Raw genomic sequence first — 14900 nt, forward strand, 5'->3', positions numbered from 1 at the left:
AAAAAGGACCTAAATAGGTGGAAAAATATTCCATGCTCATGGACAGAAAGACTAAACATTGTTAAGATGTCAATTCTACTCAAACTGATCTACAGATTCAACACAATTCCCATGAAAATTCCAACAACCTATTTTGCAGACTTGGAGAAGCTAGCTATCAAATTTACTTGGGAGGGAAAGGGGCCTCGAATTGCCAAAAACATCCTAAAAAAGTGGGAGGACTTACACTTCCAAACTTTGAAGCCTACTATAAAGCTACAGTGGTCAGAACAGCATGGTACAGGCATAAAGACAGACACATTGATCAATGGAATCGAATTGAGAGTTTAGAAATAGACCCCCAGATAATATAGTCAACTGATTTTTGATAAGGCCCCCAAATCCACTGAACTTGGACTGAATAGTCTCTTCAACAAATTAGGTTGCAAGAACTGGATAGTCATATCCAAAAGAATGAAAGAGGACCCCTACCTCACACTATGCAAAAATTAACTCAAAGTGGAACAAAGACCTCAATATCAGAGAAAGTACCATAAAAAGCCTAGAAGATAATATAGGGAAACATCTTCAAGACCTAGTATTAGGAGGTTGCTTCTTAGACCTTACACCCAAAGTACAAGTAACAAAAGAAAAAATAGATAAATGGGAACTCCTCAAAATCAAAAGCTTCTTTACCTCAAAGGAATTTGTCAAAAAGGTAAAGAGGCAGACAACACAATGGGAGAAAATATTTGGAAACCATGTATCTGATGAGAGACTGATATCTTGCAAATATAAAGAAATCCTACAACTCAATGACAATAGTACAAACAGCCCAATTATAAAATGGGCAAATAATATGAAAAAAACATTTCTCTGAAGAGGAAATACAAACGGCTAAAAAACACATGAAAAAATGTTCATCTTCACTAGCTATTAGGGAGATGCAAATCAAGAACACAATGAGATATCATCTCACACCAATAAGAATGGCTGCCATCAAACAAATAGCAAACTACAAATGCTGGAGAGGATGCAGAGAAATTGGAACACTCATTGCCGGTGTGACCATTTAATAGTACAGCCACTCTGGAAGACAGTTTGGCGGTTTCTCAGAAAACTAGTCTCTGAAGAATAAACTTAGTGAGTGAAACCTTTATAGAGTCCCACATAGGGATTCAGATATTCTTTAAGGTTTTTGGGACTACTGTTGACTTGCGCTTGTCATACTGTGGTCATTTGGCATATCTAGGTGCAGCTTGCATAGAAGTAACCTCCAGGACAACTGCTCGACTGTATGTGAACATTCTTAGCCACTAAAACCTTATTTTGTTGCCTTTCTTTTCTCCTTCTTGGTCAAAAAAGCACTCTCAGCGCCCACCACCACCACCACCGCCGCCAGGATCAGGCTCATTCCCAGAATCCATGTCCCACCTCTCCAGGAAGGCTCATTCATCTTGGGGGTTCTGTACTGCATCAGGGGAGGGTGATGAATTTATTTGCAGTTAGGCTTAGAGAGAAAGTCCACATTTGAGTAACAAAAGAGGTTCTCTGGAGGTGACTCCTAGTCATAATTATAAGCGGGCTTAGTCTCTGTTTTGGTTTGCTAATGCTGCCGGAACGCAAAACACCAGAAATGGATTGGCTTTTATAAAGGGGGTTTATTTGGTTACACAGTTACAATCTTAAGGCCATAAAGTGCCCAAGGTAATGTGCATCAACAACCTTCACTGGAGGATGGCCAATGGTGTCCAGAAAACCTCTGTTAGCCGGGAAGGCACATGGCTGGCATCTGCTCCGGAGTTCTGGTTTCAAAATGGCTTTCTCCCAGCATGCTCCTCCCTAGGCTTCAGCTTCTCTCTAAAATGTCACTCTCAGTTGCTCTTGGGGCGTTTGTCCTCTCTTAGCTTCTCTGGAGCAAAAGTCTGCTTTCAAAGGCTGTCTCCAAAATGTCTTTGTAAACTGCAGTTCCTCTCTCAGCTCCTATGCATTCTTCAAAGTGTCCCTCTTGGCTGTAGCAAGCTCTTCAAAGTGTCACTCTCAGCTGCACTGAGTTCCTTCCCTTTGTCAGCTCATTTATATGGCTCCAGTGATGTAATTTAGACCCACCCTGAATGGGTGGGGTAACACCTCCATGGAAATTATCCAATCAGAGCCATCACCCACAGTTGGGTGGGGCACATCTCAAGGAAACACTCAAAGAATTATAATCTAATCAAGGCTGACACATCTGCCCACACAAGATTACATCAAAGATAATGGCGTTTTGGAAGACATAACACATTCAAACCGGCACAGTCTCCCTTTTACAACCGTAAGTTTCACCCAAACAAGCCTCAATATAGAGGGCTTGACTTATAAAGCAGGGGGGTTCCTAAGTTCACAAAGCATATGTATGTCCACAATGATCCATCCATATCTCAAGTTATTGTCACTTAGCTGTATAATCCTCATCACTTTCCATTTTAAACAATTCTCATTACCCAAAACATCTCCTAGGTCCTGTCAGCCCTCAATTATTTGTCCCTAGTTATTTGTGTAATATCAGTATGGTACTCCTATTGATTATAGTCCCTAGTATGCAATATGTAGATTTTTCCCATATACCCTTCTGTTGTCAACTCTCTGCACTAGTGTCATACCTTAGAAGTATATCATGCAAGCACCTATCTATATTTGTGGTGCTGATCTGTGAGAAACATGCCTTTAAACAACCCCTTTTAATCCTATTCACCTTCAATACAGTTCTGATACTTATAATCCCATCAACAAACAATCATCACTCCTATCCATTGCCATACCTTTGAATTCACTATCATTAACATATCTGAACATACTAGATTATCACTCCCTCTCACCTGCTACTGTCTATCACTAGGTCCTCAATACTCTACATTATAAGACATTGATTTTACGTTGTTCAGATAGTTCATAGAAGTGGTAACATACAATATCTCTCGTTTTGTGTCTGATTTATTTCACTCAGCATTATATTTTCAAGGTTCATCCATGTTGCTGTATGTTTCAAGACCTTGTTGCTTTTTACTGCTGCATAGGATTCCATTGTATGCATATACCACATTTTGTTTACCCACTCATCTGTGAAGGACACTTGGATTGTCTCCATCTCTTGGCAATTGTGAACAATGCTGCTATGAACATCGGTGTACAAATGTCTGTTCATGTCACTGCTTTCAAATCTTCTGGTTATATACTGAGAAGTGGAATTGCTGGATCATAGGGTAATTCAATATCTAGTTTTCTGAGAACCGCCAAACTGTCTTCCAGAGTGGCTGTAGTATTATACTAGAAATTTATATGGCATGTTAAGGGGCCCTGAAAAGTCAAAACCATTGTGAAAAGAATTAGGGACTACCAATTTGGAAGGCTGAGCCCTCAATCTTGGGGTTTGCCCTTATGAAACTTGTTACTACAAAGGAGAGGCTAAGCCTACCTATAATTGTGCCTAAGAGTCTTCCCCAGAGAACCTCTTTTGCTGGTCATATGTGGCCTCTCTCTCTAAGCCAACTCAGCAGGTAAATTCCCTGCCCTCCCCACTACGTGGGACATGACTCCCAGGGGTGTATATCTCCCCAGCAATGTGGGATGTAACTTCTGGGGATGAACCTGGACCTGGCATCATGGGATTGAGAAAGTCTTCTTGACCAAAAGGGGGAAGAGAAATGAAACAAAATAAATTATCAGTGGTTGAGAGATTTCAAATACAGTCAAGAGGTCATTCTGGAGGTTATTCTTATACTTATAGCATATTGCAATAGCTAGAAGGAAATACCTGAAACTGTTGAACTGCAACCTAGTAGCCTTGATTTCTGGAGACGACTGTATATGTGGCTTACAGGCATGACAGTGTGATTGTGAAAACCTTGTGGCTCACACTTATCCAGTGTATGGAACAGATGTGTAGAAAAATGGGAAAATTAAATGAATAATAGGGAGGATGGAGGTGGATGTTTTGTATGTTCTTTACTTGTGTATTTTTTTATTTTATTTTATTTTATTCTATTCTATTTTTTTTATTTTGGAGGAATGAAAATGTTCAAAAATTGATTTTGGTGGTGAATACACAACTATATGATGGTAATGTGAACAACTGATTGTACACTGTGGATGACTGTAGGGTATCTGGCCCCAGGGCCCCCTGCTCTGCATTTGAAACAGAAGGATGAATAAACATTTTGGACTTTCTCTCATTCTCCCTTTGAAGGGTGCAACCCTATTACCCAAAGTGCTGAGCTCCTGACTCAATTACTCTGCTAATGCGATTATATGCTAATCTGGGCTTAAAAAAAAACAAACCTGAAAAAGAAGAATGAAGTTGGAGAACTCACACTTCCCAATTTTAAAACTTTTTACAAACCTACAGTATTCAAAACAGCATCGTACTGGCACAAGGACAGACAAATAGACCAATGGAAACAAACCGAGAGTTCAGAAATACCCCTGACCCCCATTTATGGCCAATTGACTTTTTTTTCCCCAATTCATTTTTGATAAGGGTGCCAAGTCCACTCAGTTGAGAAAGAAAAGTCTCTCCAACAAATGGTGCTGGGAAAATTGCATGTCCATGTGCCAAATATGAATGTGGGTTCCTACCTCACACCATATGTAAAAATTAACTCAAATGGATCAAAGATCTAAATACGAGAGGCAAAACTATAAAACTTATAGAAGAAAGCATAGGGACCTTGCATTAGACAATGGTTTCTTAAACTTTATACCCAAAGCACAAACAACAAAACAAAGAATAGATAAAAGGGACGTCATCAAAATTTAAAACTTTGGTGCCTCAAAAGACTTTATCATGGCAGTAAAGACAACCTATAAAATGGAAGAAAATATTCGGAAACCATGTATCTCCTAAGAATTTAATATCAAGTACATAAAGAAATCTTAAAACTAGAGAACAAAAATACAAACAACCCAATTACAAAATGGGAAAAAGACTTGCATAGAGATTTCTCCAAGGAAGATATACAAATGGCCAATAAGCACATGAAAAAAATGCTAAACATCATTAGCCATTAGGGAAATGCAAATCAAAATCACAATGAGATACATGTCACACCCCCAAGAATGACCACTATTTAAAAAAATGGAATATTTTAAGTGTTAGGATATGGAGAAACAGGAACACTCATTCATTGTTGGTGGGAATATAAAATGGTGTAGCCACGTGGGAAACAGTTTGGCAATTCCTCAGAAAGCAAACTATAGATTACTATATGACCTGGAAATCCCATTGCTAGGTATATACCCAAAAGAACTGAAAACAGAAACTCAAACAGATATTTGAACACTGATGTTCATAGCCACATTATTCACAATTGCTAAAAGACTGAATCAACCTAAGTGTCCATCAACTAATGAAAGGATAAAGAAAATGTGATATACACATACAATAGAATATTATACAGCCATAAAAAGGAAAGAAGTTTAGATACATACAACAATGTGGTTGAACTTTGAAGTCATCATGTTGAGTGAAATAAGCCAAACACAAATGGACAAACATTCTATTATCTCACTGATATGAAATAATTAGAATAAGCAAATTCATAGAGTCATATAATAGAATATAGGTCACCAGAGGCTAGACTGGGGTAGGGAAAGGTAGTTAATGCTAAATTGGTATAGAGTTTCTACTTGGGGTGATGGAAATGGATGGTTGTGATGGTAGCACTATACTGTGAATGTAATTACCACCACCAAATCATATATTTGAATGCGGTTAAAAGGAAATTTTAAGCTATATATATGTTACTAGAATAAAAAATAAAAACAAAGTTGGACTATACAACAGAAACAATGAACCCTAATATAAACTATGGAGAATAGCTGTGCCGGTTTGAATGCATTTTGTCCCCCAAACGCCATTATCTTTGATGTAGTCTTGTGAGACAGACTTTTGGTGCTGATTAGATTTGCTTGGAATGTGCCCCACCCAGCTGTGGGTGGTGACTCTGGTGGGATACTCCCATGGAGGCATGGCCCTGCCCATTCAGGGTGGGCCTTGATGAGGGGAGCCATATAAACATGCTGACTCAAAGAGACTGAACAGAGTGCAGCTGTGAGTGACATTTTGAAGAGGAGCAAGCTTGCTAGAGAGGAACGTCCTGGGAGAAAGCCATTTTGAAACCAGAACTTTGGAGCAGACGCCAGCCATGTGCCTTCCCAGCTAATAGAGGTTTTCTGGACGCCATTGGCCATCCTCCAGTGAAGGTACCCGATTACTGATGTGTTATCTTGGACACTTTATGGCCTTAAGACTGTAACTGTGTAGCTAAATAAACCCCCTTTTTATAAAAGCCAATCCATCTCTGGTGTTTTGCATTCTGCAGCATTAGCAAACTAGAACAATAGCTAATAGTATAATCATAATAATATTCTGTCATCAATTGTAACAAAACTAATACACCAATGCAAAGTGTTAATAGTAGGGAACAATACCTATGTGAAGAGGGTATATGGTAACTCCGTATTTTCTGCATGAATTATCTGTAAACCTACAACTTCTCTAATAAAAGAAAAAAACAGGGTTTCACTCACCAAAATGTCTTTCTTAATTTTTATCATTTACTGAGGTCATCTTCTAAGTTCAAACAAGCAGGCATTTTTAGGGCCTGTATTTTAGGGTAGCAGCCAATCAAAATTCTAAAAAAGAAAAATATAGTCACAATACTTACGGTTTTTACAAAAGTGACTTATCCTTGCAATAGTAGTCAAACGTCAATGCAAATATCACAAATTATTGAGTCAATTTAGGCATCTTTAGAGAATGTTAAAGATAGAATTTTCATTAAGTTTAAAAAAACTACCATTTTCTGAGATATTAAACCATTCATCAGCAAGCATTCAAAGAGAATGGAAGCAAAATCAGGGACTTACTCCAGCTTCAAGTAAGCTTGGAGACTTCCCTATAACTTCATTTCTAAATCTGCTGAATTAAAATGAATTAACATCATATCATACTATTTAGATATTTGGACCCAAAGCCAAACTACTATTTATACACTAAATAGAAGACCCACTTCTAACAACTTCAAAATTAGTTTTTAAACTTCATGAAGTACATATTTAAGTTTTTTCTGTTTAGCTATAATACCTACATATTATATTTTTCACTACATTTTCAGTTTAAGTTTTAAAGTATCTTTATTGTTAACACAGAAATTATACATGGAAAGTACATAATTTTGACATGCATTCAGAAAAATATTTCCCACTTAACAAGATAGTATCAGTCTACACTACCTGCAACTTGGGTGTTATGATTTCACATTATTGCCAAATATTGATTTTATACTCTAAAATTCTGAGATGGATATAAATACTAGTGTTAATAAAAAATCATTAGATGTATAAAAATGTAGCTTATGAGGGGTGACAATGGGATTGGGAAAGCCATAAGGACCACATTCCACTTTGTCTAGTTTATGGATGGATGACTAGAAAAATAGGGGAAGGAAACAAACAGACAAAGGTACCCAGTGTTCTTTTTTACTTCAATTGCTCTTTTTCACTCTAATTATTATTCTTGTTATTTTTGTGTGTGTGCTAATGAAGGTGTCAGGGATTGATTTGGGTGATGAATGTACCACTATGTAATGGTACTGTAAACAATCAAAAGTATGATTTGTTTTGTATGACTGCATGGTATGTGAATATATCTCAATAAAATGAAGATTAAAAAAAAATAAAATAAAAAAAATCATTAGAGAAAAAAGTATCCCTTGATTATTTTTAATTCAAGATAAAGCCATTTTTATAACTGTTTATTGAGATTTATATACATACCATATATTCCATCCAAAATATACAATCAATGTCTTACAGTATCAATCACTTAGTTGTGCAATCAGCACACTCAATTTTACAGAATTTCATTGCTCCAAAGGGAAAAACAATGATAGACACACAAAAAAGGAAAACCTAAAACACCCCATAACCCTTATCCCCCACCCCAACATTACTGACCCCTAGTACTGGTGTGGTACATCTGTTACTGCTGATGAAAGGATATTCAGGTATTACTATTAAATACTCCATGGCTTGCAATAGGTAATGTTTCCCCACATACCACTCTGTTATTAACTCTTTGTACAATTGTATGTTCACAGTAGTTCATGCAACTTGTTTATATTTGCAGTGCTAATCAGTAACATACATGACTTTAAAAAACCCATTTCAATCAAATTCACCTACAATATAGCACAATTATTTATAATTCCAATAACAAGCTACTATCACACATCTATTCATTATCAAATATTTAAGTTCAACCTCATTAAGAATTAAGAACATATTAGGTAACCACTCCCCATTCTCCAGCTTATGTCTGTCTCTAGGTACTCAGTATTCTACATTTTAAGACACTCAGTTTACATATTCTAGTTACTTCATATTAGTGAAATCATATAAAATTTGTCCTTTTGTGTCTCACTTATTTCACTCAGCATTATGTCTTCAAGGGTCATCTTTGCTGTTGCATACTCTGGGTCCTCATTCCTTCTTACGGCTGCATAATATACTATGGTATGTTTTGTTTATCCACTCATCTGTTGATGGACACTTGGATTGTTTCCATCTTTTGGCAATTGTGAATAATGCCGCTATGAATATCGGCGTACAAATGTCTGTTCATGTCACTCTTTCAGATCCACTGGGTATATACCGAGCAGTGAAATTGCTGGATCGTAGGCAAACTCAATATTTACTTTTCCTAGGAATTGCCAAACTATCTTTCAGAGTGGCTATATCATTATACATTCCCACCAGCAGTGAATATGTATTCCTATTTTTCCACATCCTCTCCAATATGTGAAGTTTTCTGCTTGTTTAATGGTAGCCATTCTTATAGCTGTGAGATGATAACTCATTGTGGTTTTGATTTGCATTTCCCTAACAGCTAATGAAGATGAACATCATTTCATGTGCTTTTTACCCATTTGTATTTCCACCTTGGAAACATGTCCACTTACATCCTTTGCCCACTTTATAATTGGGTTGTTTGTCCTTTTATTGCTAAGTTGTAGGATTTCTTTGTATTTATGGGATATGAAACCCTTATCAGATACATGGTTTCCAAATATTTTCTCCCATAGAGTTGGCTGTCTCTTCACCTTTTTGACAAAGTTCTTTGAAGCACAGAAGTGCTCAATCTTGAGGAGGTCCCATTTATCTATTTTTTTTCTTCTGTTGCTTGTGCTTTTGGTTTAAGGTCTAAGAAGCTACCTTCCATTAGTAGGTCTTTTTTCAGCATGAATCGAGATGATCATGTGATTTTTCCCTTTTGATTTCTTAATGTATTGTATTACATTGATTGATTTTCTTATGTGGAGCCACTCTTGCATGCACTTGGTCGCAGTGTATAATTCTTTTAATGTGCCTTTAGATTCAATTTGCAAAGATTTTGTTGAGAATTTTTGCAACTATATTCATTATGGAGATTGGCCTGTAGTTTTCCTTTCTTTTAGTATCTTTATCTGGTTTGGCATTTGAGTGATATTAGCTTCATAAAATGAGTTAGGTAGTGTTTCTTTTCTTCAACGTTTTGGAAGAATTTGTGCAGTAATGGTGTTAATTCTTTTTGGAATGTTTGGTAAAATTCCCCTGTGAAAAGCCCTAGGCTTTTCTTTGTAGGAAGGTTTTTGATAATTGATTCAACAATTTATTTGTGACTGCTTTGTTGAGGTCTTCTATGTCTTCTCTCATAAGTACATGTTGTTCATGTGTTTTTAGGAAATTGTCCATTACCTCTAAGTTGTCTAGTTTGTTGGCATACAATTGTTCATAGCATCCTATTAAAATGTTTTCATTTCTTCAGGATCCACAGTAATAACCCCTCTCTCATTTATGATTCTGCTTATTTGCATCTTCTCTCTTTTTGACTTTGTCAGTCTAGCGAAGGATTTGCCAATCTTGATCTTCTCAAAGAACCAACTTTTGGTTTTACTGATTGTCTCTTATTGTTTTTTGTTGTTGTTCTCCAAGTTCATTTATTTCTGCTTTAATCTTTGTTATTTCCTTTCTTCCACTTGCTTTAGGGTTAGTTTGTTGTTCTTTCTCTAGCTTCTTCAGTTGTTCAGGTAGGTCTTTGGTTTCAGCTCTTTCTTCCTTTTCAGTGTAGGCATTTAGAGTTACGAATTTCCCTCTCAGCACTGGCTTTGCTGCATCCCATAGGTTTTGATATGTTGTATTCTTGTTTTCATTCATTTCTAGATATTTACCAATTTCTCTTGCAATTTCTTGTTATCCACTGATTGTTTAAGACTGTGTTGTTAAACCTCCATATCTGGTTCTCTCATGGTTATTGATTTCCAGCTGCATTCCATTATGGTCAGAGAAAGTGCTTTGAATAATTTCAATCTTTTAAAATTTATTGAGATCTGTTTTGTGCTCCATCATATGATCTATCCTGGAAAATGTTCTAAGAGCACTACAGAATGCATATCCTGGTGTTTGGGGATGCAACGATCTATATATGTCTATTAGGTCTAATTCATTTATCACATTGTTTAGGTTTTCTATTTCCTTCTTGATCCTCTGTCTGGTTGTTCTTTCTATAGAAGAGAGTGGTGTATTGAAGGCTCCCACTATTATAGTACAAACATCTATTGCTCCCTTCAGTTTTGCCAATGTTTGCCTCATGAACTTTTGAGCTCCCTGATTGGGTGCATATACATTTATGATTATTATTTCTTCTTGGTGAATTGTCCCTTTTACTAATATATACTGTCTTTCTTTGTCTCTTATGACATCTTTGCATTTAAAGTCTATTTTGTGTGATATTAGTACAGCTACTCCTGATTTCTTTTGGTTATAGTGCATGTGGAATTTTTTTTCCTTCTTTTCACTTTCAATCTATTTTTATCCTTGGGTCTAAGAGGAGTCTCTTGACGACACTCATTTGGAGCTATCTGATGTACAATGTGAGGTGTAGATTCAATCTTTTTTTTTTCAAGATGGCTATCTAATTGTCCCAATATCATCAATTTTTTTCTACACCTTTACGATAGATTAAAATTTCATACGGAGTCGCCCAGAGCGACTCTCCTGGGCCATGCGAGCCGGCTCAGAAGCTTTGGGGCTGGTGCTGGCGGTGAATCCTGACCTTGCGTGGTCTGTGGGCGCACCTGGGTCACCAGTTTCCCTCCTTTCCACCCTGGTGCCCCCCAAGCCCTGGCTCAGCGGCCGTGCTGTCCTAGGCGTCCCCGCCCTGTGGGCTCAGCGGGCTCAATATGCGCAGCGCTTCCTCCATGTTGACCAAACCTCTGCAGGGTCTCCATGCGCCTCCGGTGCCCCCCACACCGCCGCCAGGAGGCAAGGATTGCAAAGTGTTCGAAGCTGAATACCGACTCGGACCCCTCCTGGGCAAGGGGGGCTTCGGCACCCTCTTTGTGGGACATCGTGTCACGGACCGACTCCAGGTAGCCATCAAGGTGATCCCCCGGAATTGCGTGCTGGGCTGGTCTCCCTTGCCAGACTCAGCCTCATGCCCACTTGAAGTGGCACTGCTATGGGAGGTGGGTGAAGGCGGTGGGCACCCGGTGTGATCAGCCTGCTCAACTGGTTTGAGACACCAGAGGACTTCATGCTTGTCCTCGAGCAGCCTTTGCCCGCCTAGGATCTCTTTGACTATATCACAGAGAGAGGCCCACTGGGCAAGGACCAAAGCCACTGCCTCTTTGCCATGCCCATGGAGTTGTCCACTGTGACATCAAGGATGAGAACATCCTGCTGGACCACCACGGGGCTGTTGCAAACTCATTGATTTTGGTTCTGGTGCCCTGCTTCATGATGAACCCTACACTGACTTTGATGGAACAAGGGTGTACAGCCCCCAGAGTAGATCTCTAGACACCAGTACCAAGTGCTGCCAGCCAGCATTTTGTCACTGGGTATCCTCCTGTATGACATGGTGTGTGGGAACATTCCCTTTGAGTGAGACCAGGAGATTCTGGAGGCTGAGCTCCACTTCCCTGCCCATGTCTCCCCAGACTGCTGTGCCCTAATCCGCCGGTGCCTGGCCCCAAGCCCTCTGCCTGACCCTCACTGGATGAGATCCTGCTGGACCCCTGGATGCAGACACCAGATGGGGATGTACCCCTCAATGCCTCCAGTGGGGACTCTACCCCCTTGGCCTGGCCCCTGCTGCCCTAAACCTGGCCAGGCCCCCAATGGCCAGAGTAGCCATCTCATGGCCATACCACAGGGGAGAGATGGACATCTGTTGGCCTGGTTTTACAGGTTGTTAAAAATCCAGTGTTACTAGGGGACAGGGATTGGGGATAAGGGGTCAGAGAATACAAGCTGAGTCTGTTCAGTCTCTGTCCCTGTCCTGCTGAGAAGCCTTCTTCCCAGAACCTGTAGTCTCCTGTTTCTTTGCTTCTCCTTTTAATCATGTTGTTTTTTAGGTTGACATTACTTCCATTCTAAGCCCCAGGATTCTTACTCTAATAAGTTGCAACCCCTACACTGGCACCGCCCTACTACCACTGCATAAACTTCAAATGCTCTTACCTGAGCAAGGGTGCTTTCCTCCTGGTACCCCAGCTACTCTTATTTTGGCAAAGAGGCCCTTTCCCCAAGTTCACATTCCATGTTTGGTCCAGCTGCCTGGCTACCCCAGCCCAGGGTTGCATATTCTGGGGGGAGATAAAGCCCTATTCTTATCCCAGAGCTCTTTTTTTGGTGAGGGGACTCTATTGTTATCCCAAGTGCTCTTATTCTTCCTACTTCCATAACTTCGGAAGAAATGGGAGATGGGCATCAGACACTAGGATGAGGTGAATGGGTAGTTTCTGGGATAGGAGACATAAATAAGCCTTGCTGTCTGTTCTTCTGGGGCTCCTCTCTCCAACTTTTGCAGATTCTTGCTGCCTCTTCCTGAGCAAGAATTGTCCAGTTGCAGAAATGCAAATACTTATGTATTGGGGGATGAGGGGAGCTCCAAGTGTGCCTTCCTCTCCCTCTCCCCTTGCCTGGATTATTTAAAAAGCCACGTGTAGAGACCTATTTAATAAACGTAACACAACAAGAAAAAAAAAATTTTTCATGTGCATTTTGGTCAATTTTGGGAATTTCTGGTCTTTTCTGTTGGAATCTCATCTATTCATGTGCCACTACCACTCAGTTTTACTTACTGAGACTTTATAATAGATTTTAATATATGATAGGACTTGTCGCTTTCATTGCTCTTATTTTTTCAGAGTTTTCCTGGCTATTGTCTGTTTTATTCCATATGAACTTTAGATTTGGCTTGTCTATTTAAAAAAAGAATTTGGCATTTTTATTGGTATTATTAAATTTTAAATAAGGGAGAGTTAACATTTATGAAACTTTTTATCCAATAATTTGGGTATGTTCTAGTTTGCTAATGCTGCTGGGATGCAAAACACCAGAAATGGATTGGCTTTTATAAAGGGGGTTTATTTGGTTACACAGTTACAGTCTTAAGGCCATAAAGTGTCCATCAACAAAGGGTAGCTTCACTGGAGGATAGCCATTGGCATCTGGAAAACCTTTGTTAGCTGGGAAGCCACGTGGCTGGTGTCTGCTCTAAGTTCTGGTTTCAAAATGGCTTTCTCCCAGGATGTTCCTCTCTAGGCTGCAGCTCCTCCTCAAAATGTCACTCTCAGTTGCTCTTGGGGCATTTGTCCTCTCTTAGCTTCTCCAGAGCAAGAGTCTGCTTTCAACAGCGGTCTTCAAACTGTCTCTCATTTGCAGCTTCAGTGCATTCTTCAAAGTGTCCCTCTTGGCTGTAGCAAATCTGTTTCCTTCTGTCTGAGCTTATATAGTGCTCCAGTAAACCAATCAAAGCCCATGTTGAATGGGCAGGGTCACATCTCCACGGAAATCATCCAATGAAAGATCTCGCTCACCGTTCAGTGATCACATCTCCACAGAAACACCCAATCAAAAGTCTGCAACCCAATCAACACCAATAGTTTCCTGCCCACACAAGACTGCACCAAAGATAACGGCATCCTGGGGGACATAATACATCCAAACCAGCACAGGGTATGTCACTGCATTTGTTTCAGGTCTTTTTTGTATTTGTGTCCTTCATTAGTGCTTCTAAATTTTCTTCTTGTAGATCTACATTTCCTTTCAGCCAATCCTAAATATTTTTTTATGGTTATCATAAACAAGATTTTTTTTCCACTGACTGGTGATTTATTATATATATGTAATAAAAGCTACTGTTTTGTGTATATTAATTTTGTACCGTGCTACCTTGCTGAATTTTCTTATTTTGGTTGTTTCTCACTTGATTTTCTAAAATTTTCAAGAAAACAATTTTATCATCTACAAAGAGTGATAGTTATACATCCTTTTTTCTAATTTTTATACCTTTAATATATTTCTCTTGTTTAAATTCACTACTTTATACCTCTTATACAGTAATATAATAACAGATCATAGTTATCTTTACCTTTTTCTCAAGTATTTTTGGCAAAACACTTCCAGTTTTTCCCCAGTAAAGACGCTTCTGACTTCTGAGCTGAGAATATATATTTTGTCATGTTAAGGAAGTGCTCATATAGTCCTATTTATTTTGAGTTTTCGTTTTTTAATTAAGAAGGGTTGTTGAGTTTTATCAAATGGCTTTTTAATATATGTGGAAGTGATCATGTGACTTTCCCTCTCATTTTCCTAATATGGAACTACCTTGCATTCTAGAACAAACTCTACTTGGTCATGCTGCATTATTATTATTTTAATGTGCTGTTGGATTCTATTTAAAATTTGATTTGGAATCTTGCATCAAAGTAAGAGAGATGTGATCAATGTAAGAGATTAATCTGCAGCTTTCTGTCTGCAGTTTGTATTAACTTTTAGTATCCAAGTTGTACACATTTCAAACAAGAATTGGGGGTCTGGGTCTGGGGCAGAGACTC

The 14900-nt window shown here is 38.8% G+C and overlaps 1 protein-coding gene and 1 pseudogene across 13 annotated transcripts in view; one reads left to right on the forward strand and one right to left on the reverse strand.

Annotated features, from left to right (window-relative positions):
* Nucleotides 1–14900, reverse strand: part of NCOA6 (nuclear receptor coactivator 6) — a 189799-nt gene that overhangs the window by 104561 nt on the left and 70338 nt on the right. For 9 of the 13 annotated variants that reach the window (XM_037812091.1, XM_037812086.1, XM_037812088.1 and 6 more), the window contains one exon: nucleotides 6547–6651. The exons of the other annotated variants lie outside the window; for them this stretch is intronic. The gene's annotated coding sequence lies outside the window, so the exon portion shown is untranslated. The remainder of the gene's footprint in view (nucleotides 1–6546; nucleotides 6652–14900) is intronic. 13 annotated transcript variants of the gene reach the window in all.
* Nucleotides 11147–12159, forward strand: LOC119515867 (annotated as a pseudogene).

Source organism: Choloepus didactylus, chromosome 19 (genome assembly GCF_015220235.1).
Source record: "Choloepus didactylus isolate mChoDid1 chromosome 19, mChoDid1.pri, whole genome shotgun sequence".
NCBI classification, from domain to species: domain Eukaryota; kingdom Metazoa; phylum Chordata; class Mammalia; order Pilosa; family Megalonychidae; genus Choloepus; species Choloepus didactylus.